General features: G+C 40.8%; 1 long non-coding RNA gene across 4 annotated transcripts in view; it reads right to left on the reverse strand.

Moving 5' to 3' along the window:
- LOC309649784 overlaps positions 1-10,257 on the reverse strand; it is a 30,647-nt gene that overhangs the window by 16,172 nt on the left and 4,218 nt on the right. For all 4 annotated transcript variants that reach the window (XR_014257284.1, XR_014257285.1, XR_014257286.1 and 1 more), the window contains exon 2: positions 641-803. This is a non-coding gene — a long non-coding RNA (uncharacterized lncRNA). The remainder of the gene's footprint in view (positions 1-640; positions 804-10,257) is intronic.

The raw sequence follows: 10,257 nt of genomic DNA on the forward strand, positions 1-10,257 counted from the left end.
ATAACGGAGAATCAGAGAATAAAGGAATTTAAACTGTTTTTAGGCAACAGCTAAAGGTCCATGTTGATGGAAGTTTGTTAGATTTGAGTTTGAGATTAGGAACTGGTGGGGACTAAGAATAAATGGCTAACTTGAATGCACTTAGAATTCTACATTTTTCCTACAGACCCTTAATATAGTAGATAAAACAATTAGTTTGGTGAAATAACATGCCTGCCGTAAGAAACTTCTAAAACTTACTTTAAAAAAGAAAGGTACTATATTATGTAAGTTTGAGAAATGGAGAAAGGCAAAATAAACAGTTCTTAGCCACTTGTTATCCAGTCATGATTTTTTCATTTTTGCTTATTTATTTCTATTCTTTGTTGAGTTGCAAAAAATATTTTTACATAGTTATGATCAAGTTGTACAATCAATTTTATATCCTGTCCATGTGTTTTTTCCATGTAATCTTTTTGTGAGGCACTGTTGTAGACTGTATTATTCTTCCCAATACTTCATCACTCCCTATACCTATACCATGTGTAGTTCCTGAGATTACAGCTGGAGTATATTTTCCACCCCCTTGATGTCAGCTTGGCTGTATGACTTTATTTGGCCAATGAAATGTTAGTAGTTGTGATGTGTACAGAGGCTTTACCCATTTCAGTGCTGGGTCTGCTCTCCTGGGCTTCTGCTACCACCTTGTGAAGATGATGTCTTGGGCAGCCCACCAGTCACGGAGGAATGAGAGATGTGAACTCAACTCATGGCTGGAGCCAAGGTGCACTGATCCTGACAAGATTAGCCAAAATCCAGCTGACCTGCAAATGCAGAAGTGAGAGAAAAAGACTTATTGTATGACTGAGATTCTAAGCTTGTTGTTTGTTTTGCAACAGTAGCTGACTAATGCAGGCATTTCCCCATGTTGTAGTGTAGTCTTCAAAATGATCATTTTTAATGGTTGCACAATATTCCAGAAGATTATACAAAATTTCAGTAATCATCCTCCTAATAATTTGGGTGACTAGAAATTTTACACTATTGAAATCAAGCCAGGCACATACTCTGCTCAGGCATATGACCTTTTCTTTCCTTGGTATATTTATGAATCCCCAGAGGTGAGATGACTGGCTCAAAAAGGTGACCTCGATAAAAGATTCACCTTATTCATACTGTACATAACAACATACAGATTTGTTGCCTTAAACAAGAGAACAAAATGCTGACATCAGGTTTTGATGACAAAAGAGGCACTGGCGTCTCAGAAACAGGTGGCTCAGAGCACGCTGTCCGCATGCAGAGTAAAACCAAGGCCCATCACCATAACCCAGAACCTCAGAGGAAGAATCTAACTTGGAGAATTACAGATGGGAACATGAATTATGTAACCTTAACATTATATATAAATAAAAAGCTCTGGTCACTTGAAACCAATGTAGGGTGTTATCCCAGAGAAAAGAAAAGGCAGGATACCGCTAATCATCAATAGAACTCTGTTGTTTTTTTTTTTTTGGCCACGCTGCGTGGCTTGCGGAATCTTAGTTCCCCCAACCAGGGAGCGAATCCACGCCCCCTGCAGTGGAAGTGCGGAATCCTAACCACTGGACCGCCAGGGAATTCCCATATAGTACTTGTTTTGAAGAAAGACTCTGCCATCTATGAAATGGAAAGAGGAAGAACCAGAGAGGTAAACTAGATTTCTTATGAAGCTGAGCTGCCTCAGTTTCCCCAAGGTTTTGGAGAGGCTGAACATCAAATTATTTTCAAGAAGCTTCAATTTGAAATAAGCCCAAAATTTATAATAACCGTATGTTACTATTTACTGAAATGTTACTACAACCAGCTACTATTTGCTAATGCTTTGCATACATTCTCACAACTCAAATGAGGTATACCATATACATGTTATCACCACTTCACAGATGGTAAAACTGAGGCGCAGAGAATTTAATTTTCTAAAAGGCACATGTCTAGTAAGTGTCCAAGCTGGATAAATACAACATTTAAATAGATTTAGTCATCTTAACTCTGAGAATGTAGAAATACTCTGAAGATACTCTCCAGAGGCGAGAGTACTCATGTTTGCTAACAGGATCCTTGGTCAAGCTCTCATCTCTAGAAAGCATTGGCCTCCACTGCAAGTGAAAACAGCTGAGTAGTCTATACTGTTTCCTATACTTAATATCTGTCAGTTCTCCCAGAGCCTCCTGATCGTTCTGGAAAAATCTGAATTTCTTCTTCTGCAAAGCTCAGGATCAGACTCAGGTCATATTCCTGACCTGTCCAAAGTCAGGGACTCCTAACATGAACTGGCAAATCCCCTCCAAGGCTGCTGCATCTTGGCTTCTCCCACTGCAAACCTGGAGGAGTTTCCTGGTGATTTAGTGTAAAATCCCCATTTTCCTCCTTTTTTCAAAGTCCCTTGGTGGGGGGAGGGGAGAAATATACATCTATCTTGCTGGTTTTCAAATGGAATGGGCATTTAAAAGTTCCAGAGACAGTGTTTTCCTTCTGAATCTACCTCATGCACAAGCGGAAGGAGACTCAAGCTGCCTCTTAGTTCAGTATCTTCAGTTGACAGAGGTGACATGATTTTGAAATAAATGGGATCAGTTTTCAATTTTGTTTCTTCTTTCATTCTCAGCCTAAAATGGAAGTGAAGAACGAGAAACTAGGACACAGCCACTATGTTTGTCCTCTTTTTATTGTTTATTGCTTCAGAATCATCTCAGACCATTTGCATTTAAAGTCCACCTTCACCTCTGCTTTAATCAGGGAAAGTTGTCTTCTCTGCCCAATCATACAGCTTGGAAGAAGCATGTCTTGGGTGAGGGGGAATGAGGGAAGCATGGGCTCCCTTCCAAGACAGCCAGATATGACAAATAAACCCCATCAGTCAGTGGCTAATACATCAAAATGCCTCTACAGCTCCATCCCTGTATCCTCTGATACCTAAGACTATAGCTAACATATAGTGAGTGCTTACTATGTGTCAGATACCGTGCAAAATGTTTTAAATACATTATATCTTTTCTCATCCCCTCAATCTTTGAATTATGTATAGCAGCCTCAAGCAAGGTAGGATAAAGTCGTGTTAAGAGTTTGACTCCTAGGGTCAGATTGACCAGAGCTTTGAATTCCAACCCTATTTCTTAAGCGGCTGAATGACCTCAGGCAAGTTAATTTCCCCCTTTAAGACTCAGCTTTCTCATTTGTAAAACAGAAATAAAATTCATACCTAGGCCTTAGATAAAGATGAAGGTTGAAATAAATAATATATTTAAATAAAGCCTGGCATATGGAAGGCTCTCAATAAATTTTGGCCCTGATTAGCTTAAATTTACAGTTGAGGAAAATGTGCCTTGCCTGGACCACCTAGTAAATTCTGAACCCAAGATCTGAACCCATGTCTGCCTGACTCCAAAGTCTACTTTAGCCTCTATGCTATTCTGCCTTCCTGCACATCAAAGTTAAATGCATGAGTCTCCATGTTAACAGTAATTTATTTGCTTTGATATGGAGACTAGGATTGGATATACTCAGAATATTTGTGATATTAGGCAACATGGTTATTGTTAGCTTCTACTAATTTTCTACAAAATCAGTATGATAACAAAAATGACTCACGTAACAGAAATGTTTAGAGAAAAGTGATTTCTACAGTAAGAAACTTTAAAAATATACCTTTCATAGGGGCTTCCCTGGTGGCACAGTGGTTAAGAATCCGCCTGCCAATGCAGGAGACACGGGTTCGAGCCCTGGTCTGGGAAGATCCCACATGCTGCAGAGTAACTAAGCCCGTGCGCCACAACTACTGAGCCTGCGCTCAAGAGCCCGCGAGCCAGGACTACTGAAGCCCGCGTGCCTAGAGCCCGTGCTCCGCAACAAGAGAAGCCCACGCACCACAATGAAGAGGAGCCCCCGCTCGCCGTAACCAGAGAAAAGCCCACGTGCAGCAACGAAGACCCAACGCAGCCAAAAATAAAATAAATAAATAAAATAAATTTATTTAAAAATATATATATACTTTTCATTATGAGGTCTATATAATGACATCACAGAAAGATTAAAAAGTAGAGAATGACAATGGAATATTACTCAGCCGTAAAAAGAAACAAAATTGAGTTATTTGTAGGGAGGTGGATGGACCTACAGTCTGTCATACAGAGTGAAGTAAGTCAGAAAGAGAAAAACAAATACCGTATGCTAACACATATATATGGAATCTAAAAAAAAAAAAAACGTTCTGAAGAACCTAGGGGCAGGACAGGAATAAAGACGCAGACATAGAGAATGGACTTGAGGACACGGGGATGGGGAAGGGTAAGCTGGGACGAAGTGAGAGAGTGACATGGACATATATACACTACCAAATGTAAAATAGCTAGTGGGAACGCATAGCACAGGGAGATCAGCTCGGTGCTTTGTGACCACTTAGAGGGGTGGGAGAGGGAGGGTGGGAGAGGGAGGGTGGGAGGGAGATGCAAGAGGGAGGAGATATGTGGGTGCAGGTATATGTATAGCTGATTCACTTTGTTATACAGCAGAAACTAACACACCATTGTAAAGCAATTATATTCCAATAAAGATGTTAAAAAAAAAAAAAAGTAGAGAATGACAGGGAATTCCCCGGTGGTCCAGAGATTAGGACTCCATGCTTTCACTGCTGAAGGCCCAGGTTTGATCCCTGGTCTGAGGACTAAGGTCCCATAAGCCGTGTGGTGTGGCCAAAAAAAAAAAAAAAAAAAAAAGGTAGAGAATGAGAAAACTCCTTCCTACCACTGTATCATACAGTTGCTTTCACTTTTGCTTATTCATTTCCAGTGTTAGTCCATTGGCAGATATATTTTAGCAAAGTTGTAATCATAGTATACACTGCGTTTCACATCCTGTTGGGGTCAGTTGTTCTGGAGGCCCCTTCCCACTCTGCAGTTTCCCACTGAGACACTGTCCACATTACAGCCTAAGGAGGGGTGACTCCCAGCACAGCAGATCCTCTAATGTTCCAGTTGATTTCTTGGCCAAACCCACCTGAATTTACGCCTACAGAGAGAAAGATGATGATGGGCAAGTAAAAGATACAGAAGCTCTTCACCAAACTCCATCACGTACGGAGGTAGGGGTGGAGTGAAGACATTTTAGGGAACTCAGCAACAGAGTAACACGATTAGGACGGTCGCATTCTTCTCCCCTCATTTCCCCACGGGTCAGTGTGAGAAGCTGCCATTGGTGGTTGTGCCCTCCCTCAAGGGTGCCTGTTGCCAGGCACACAATGCAGGAGGTCTGTAAAACAGACTCTCTTCATTCAAAGATACCTAAACAGGGTTGTCCAAATTTTCCTGATAAGAATCACCTGGTGTGGTTGTTAAAATTCCAGATCCTAGGCCCCTCTCAGCTCTAGGGCAGGGGCCTAAGACTCTGGAATTTGGAGATCATTTAGGAAATGGTGTATTGACTGTTGAAATGGGTGGAGACTGTGACTGAATTACAGGAAGAACACCCACTCACTACTTACAGTGCTACCCAGGAATGACCAGAGCGTCCATCAGACTGAGCTTGGAGGAAGTACCCATGTACTTGTGTGGGTTTCAGAGACAAATGTGACAAGGTTCAAATACAGCCTCAGGTACCCAAATGTGATTTGGGCAGGTTAACTGCTCTTTCTTACATAAAATGGAAATAACAATATTATAGCCATGTCTCAGACGGTTGTCATAAAGATTCAATGCTGTGTTCCATGTGCTTGGTACAAAATCCAAGTGTCGACAAACAGTAGCTATTAAACCACTACTAAATTCTCAGTGCCTGGCGTATGATGAAAACACTGCTACTTAACCTTTCTGAAGCTTAGTTTCTTCCTAGGTATAAGAGATGTCGGGGAGGGGGAAATTTCCCCCCTACCCCTCGAGTTCTTTTAGCTGAAGATTGACACAAGACAAATTAACAGGAGAAAAAAAATTAATTAGAATGCAGAGAGGTCTCATAGAAATGCCTCCCCAAGTGACCAAAGGCTGTTCATATAACATTTTTAGGCAGAGAAACAATTATTTGTGAAGATTTAACAAAGGGGTTTGTGCTTGGGGTAGCAGGCTCAGGAAGGAACAGAGTTTGTTTATTCGGCTTTCTTAGCCTTGAATTCCTTAACTGGTGATAAGGATACTTTCTAATCTCCTGGTATAGGGAGGATACTTTCACTCGGGAGATTTATTTTCTACTTTCTGGGGGAAAATGGGGGGGGGGATCGTCAGAATGTTTTTTTTAATATCAGTCTTTCCCCCACCAGATGTTTCTCAAGTAATTTTCACTCAGAATAATCAATATGCCATTGTGGCATATCTTGGGGCAGCCTGCTCTGAACCCCAACACAGGGGTTCTATGAAATGCTGGCCTAATACTAAATCCTCTGTGAATGGTGGCTGCTAAGACATGCCCTGGAGATTAGATAGTAATAATATATCAGTGTTTATTTCCTGACTTTGATGATTGTACTGTGGTTATGTACAATAATGTGTTCAGGGATAATGGGAAATCAGGTTAGTAATTTACTTTCGAATAATTCAAGAAAAAGTTATTTACACTGTACTTGCATATTTTCTGCCAGTTTGAAATTGTTTCCAAATAAAAACATTATACAAAAATGTACACTATTGAGGATTAACCAAGATGGCGGAGTAGAAGGACGTGCTCTCACTCCCTCTTGCGAGAGTACCAGAATCACAACTGGCTGCTGGACAATCATTGACAGGAAGACCCTGGACTTCACCAAGGAGGATACCCCACATCCAAGGACAGAGGAGAAGCCACAGTGAGACGGTAGGAGGGGCACAATCAGAGTAAAATCTAATCCCATTGCTGGGTGGGTGACTCACAGACTGGCGAACACTTATACCACAGAAGTCCACCCACTGGAGTGAAGGTTCTGAGCCCCACGTCAGGCTTCCCAACCTGGGGGTCCGGCAACGGGAGGAGGAATTCCTAGAGAATCAGACTTTGAAGCCTAGTGGGAATTGATTGCAGGACTTCGACAGGACTGGGGGAAACAGAGACCCCACTCTTGGAGGGCACACACAAAGTAGTGTGCGCATCGGGACCCAGGGGAAGGAGCAGTGACCCTGAGGGAGATTGAACCAGACCTACCTGCTGGTGTTGGGGGGTCTCCTGCAGAGGCGGGGGGTGGCTCTGTTTCACCGTGGGGACAAGGACTCTGGCAGCGGAGGTTCTGGGAAGTGCTCCTTGGCGTGAGCCCTCCCAGAGTCTGCCATTAACCCCACCAAAGAGCCCGGGTAGGCTCCAGTGTTGGGTTGCCTCGGGCAAAACAACCAACAGGGAGGGAACCCAGCCCCACCCATCAACAGTCAAGTGGATTAAAGTTTTACTGAGCTCTGACCGCCACAGCAACAGTCAGCTCTACCCACCACCAGAGCCTCCCATCAAGCCTCTTAGATAGCCTCAACCACCAGAGGGCAGACAGCAGAAGCAAGAAAAACTACAATCCTGCAGCCTGTGGACCAAAAACCACAGTTACAGAAAGATAGACAAGATGAAAAGGCAGAGGGCTATGGACCAGATGAAGGAACAAGAAAAAACCCCAGAAAAACAACTAAATGAAGTGGAGATAGGCAACCTTCCAGAAAAAGAATTCAGAATAATGATAGTGAAGATGATCCAGGACCTCGGAATAAGAATGGAGGCAAAGATTGAGAAGATGCAAGAAATGATTAACAAAGACCTAGAAGAATTAAAGAACAAACAAACAGAGATGACCAATACAATAACTGAAATGAAAACTACACTAGAAGGAATCAATAGCAGAATAACTGAGGCAGAAGAACGGATAAGTGACCTGGAAGACAGAATGGTGGAATTCACTGCTGCGGAACAGACTAAAGAAAAAAGAATGAAAAGAAATGAAGACAGCCTAAGAGACCTCTGGGACAACATTAAACGCAACAACATTCGCATTATAGGGGTCCCAGAAGGTGAAGAGAGAGAGAAAGGACCAGAGAAAATATTTGAAGAGATTATAGTCGAAAACTTCCCTAACATGGGAAAGGAAATAGCCACCCAAGTCCAGGAAGCGCAGCGAGTCCCATACAGGATAAACCCAAGGAGAAACACGCCGAGACACATAGTAATCAAAGTGGCAAAAATTAAAGACAAAGAAAAATTATTGAAAGCAGCAAGGGAAAAACGACAAATAACATACAAGGGAACTCCCATAAGGTTAACAGCTGATTTCTCAGCAGAAACTCTACAAGCCAGAAGGGAGTGGCATGATATACTTAAAGTGATGAAAGGCAAGAACCTACAACCAAGATTACTCTACCCAGCAAGGATCTCATTTAGATTCGATGGAGAAATCAAAAGCTTTACAGACAAGCAAAAGCTAAGAGAATTCAGCACCACCAAACCAGCTCTACAACAAATGCTAAAGGAACTTCTCTAAGTGGGAAACACAAGAGAAGAAAAGGACCTACAAAAACAAACCCAAAACAATTAAGAAAATGGTCATAGGAACATACATATCGATAATTACCTTAAACGTGAATGGATTAAATGCCCCAACCAAAAGACATAGACTGGCTGAATGGATACAAAAACAAGGCCCATATATATGCTGTCTACAGGAGACCCACTTTAGACCTAGGGACACATACAGACTGAAAGTGAGGGGATGGAAAAAGATATTCCATGCAAATGGAAATCAAAAGAAAGCTGGAGTAGCTATACTCATATCAGATAAAATAGACTTTAAAATAAAGAATGTTACAAGAGACAAGGAAGGACACTACATAATGATCAAGGGATCAATCCAAGAAGAACATAAAACAATTATAAATATATATGCACCCAACATAGGAGCACCTCAATACATAAGGCAACTGCTAACAGCTATGAAAGAGGAAATTGACAGTAACACAATCATAGTGGGGGACTTTAACACCTCACTTACACCAATGGGCAGATCATCCAAAATGAAAATAAATAAGGAAACAGAAGCTTTAAATGACACAATAGACCAGATAGATTTAATTGATATTTATAGGACATTCCATCCCAAAACAGCAGATTACACTTTCTTCTCAAGTGCGCACGGAACATTCTCCAGGATAGATCACATCTTGGGTCACAAATCAAGCCTCAGTAAATTTAAGAGAATTGAAATCATATCAAGCATCTTTTCTGACCACAATGCTATGAGATTAGAAATGAATTACAGGGAAACAAACGTAAAAAACACAAACACATGGAGGCTAAACAATACATTACTAAATAACCAAGAGATCACTGAAGAAATCAAAGAAGAAATAAAAAAATACCTAGAGACAAATGACAATGAAAATACAACGACCCAAAACCTATGGGATGCAGCGAAAGCAGTTCTAAGAGGGAAGTTTATAGCTATACAAGCCTACCTAAAGAAACAAGAAAAATCTCAAGTAAACAATCTAACCTTACACCTAAAGAAACTAGAGAAAGAAGAACAAACAAAACCCAAAGTTAGCAGAAGGAAAGAAATCATAAAGATCAGAGCAGAAATAAATGAAATAGAAAGAAAGAAAACAATAGCAAAGATCAATAAAACTAAAAGTTGGTTCTTTGAGAAGATAAACAAAATTGATAAGCCATTAGCCAGACTCATCAAGAAAAAGAGGGAGAGGACTCAAATCAATAAAATCATAAATGAAAAAGGAGAAGTCACAACAGACACCGCAGAAATACAAAGCATTCTAAGAGACTACTACAAGCAACTTTATGCCAATAAAATGGACAACCTGGAAGAAATGGACAAATTTTTAGAAAGGTATAACCTTCCAAGACTGAACCAGGAAGAAACAGAAAATATGAACAGACCAATCACAAGTAATGAAATTGAAACTGTGATTAAAAATCTTCCAACAAACAAAAGTCCAGGACCAGATGGCTTCACAGGTGAATTCTATCAAACATTTAGAGAAGAGCTAACACCTATCCTTCTCAAACTCTTCCAAAAAATTGCAGAGGAAGGAACACTCCCAAACTCATTCTATGAGGCCACCATCACCCTGATACCAAAACCAGACAAAGACACTACAAAAAAAGAAAATTACAGACCAATATCACTGATGAATATAGATGCAAAAATCCTCAACAAAATACTAGCAAACAGAATCCAACAACACATTAAAAGGATCATACACCATGATCAAGTGGGATTTATCCCAGGGATGCAAGGATTCTTCAATATACGCAAATCAATCAATGTGATACACCATATTAACAAATTGAAGAATA

The sequence above is a fragment of the Balaenoptera physalus genome (genome assembly GCF_965194825.1).
Source record: "Balaenoptera physalus genome assembly, chromosome: 20".
Lineage (NCBI taxonomy): Eukaryota > Metazoa > Chordata > Mammalia > Artiodactyla > Balaenopteridae > Balaenoptera > Balaenoptera physalus.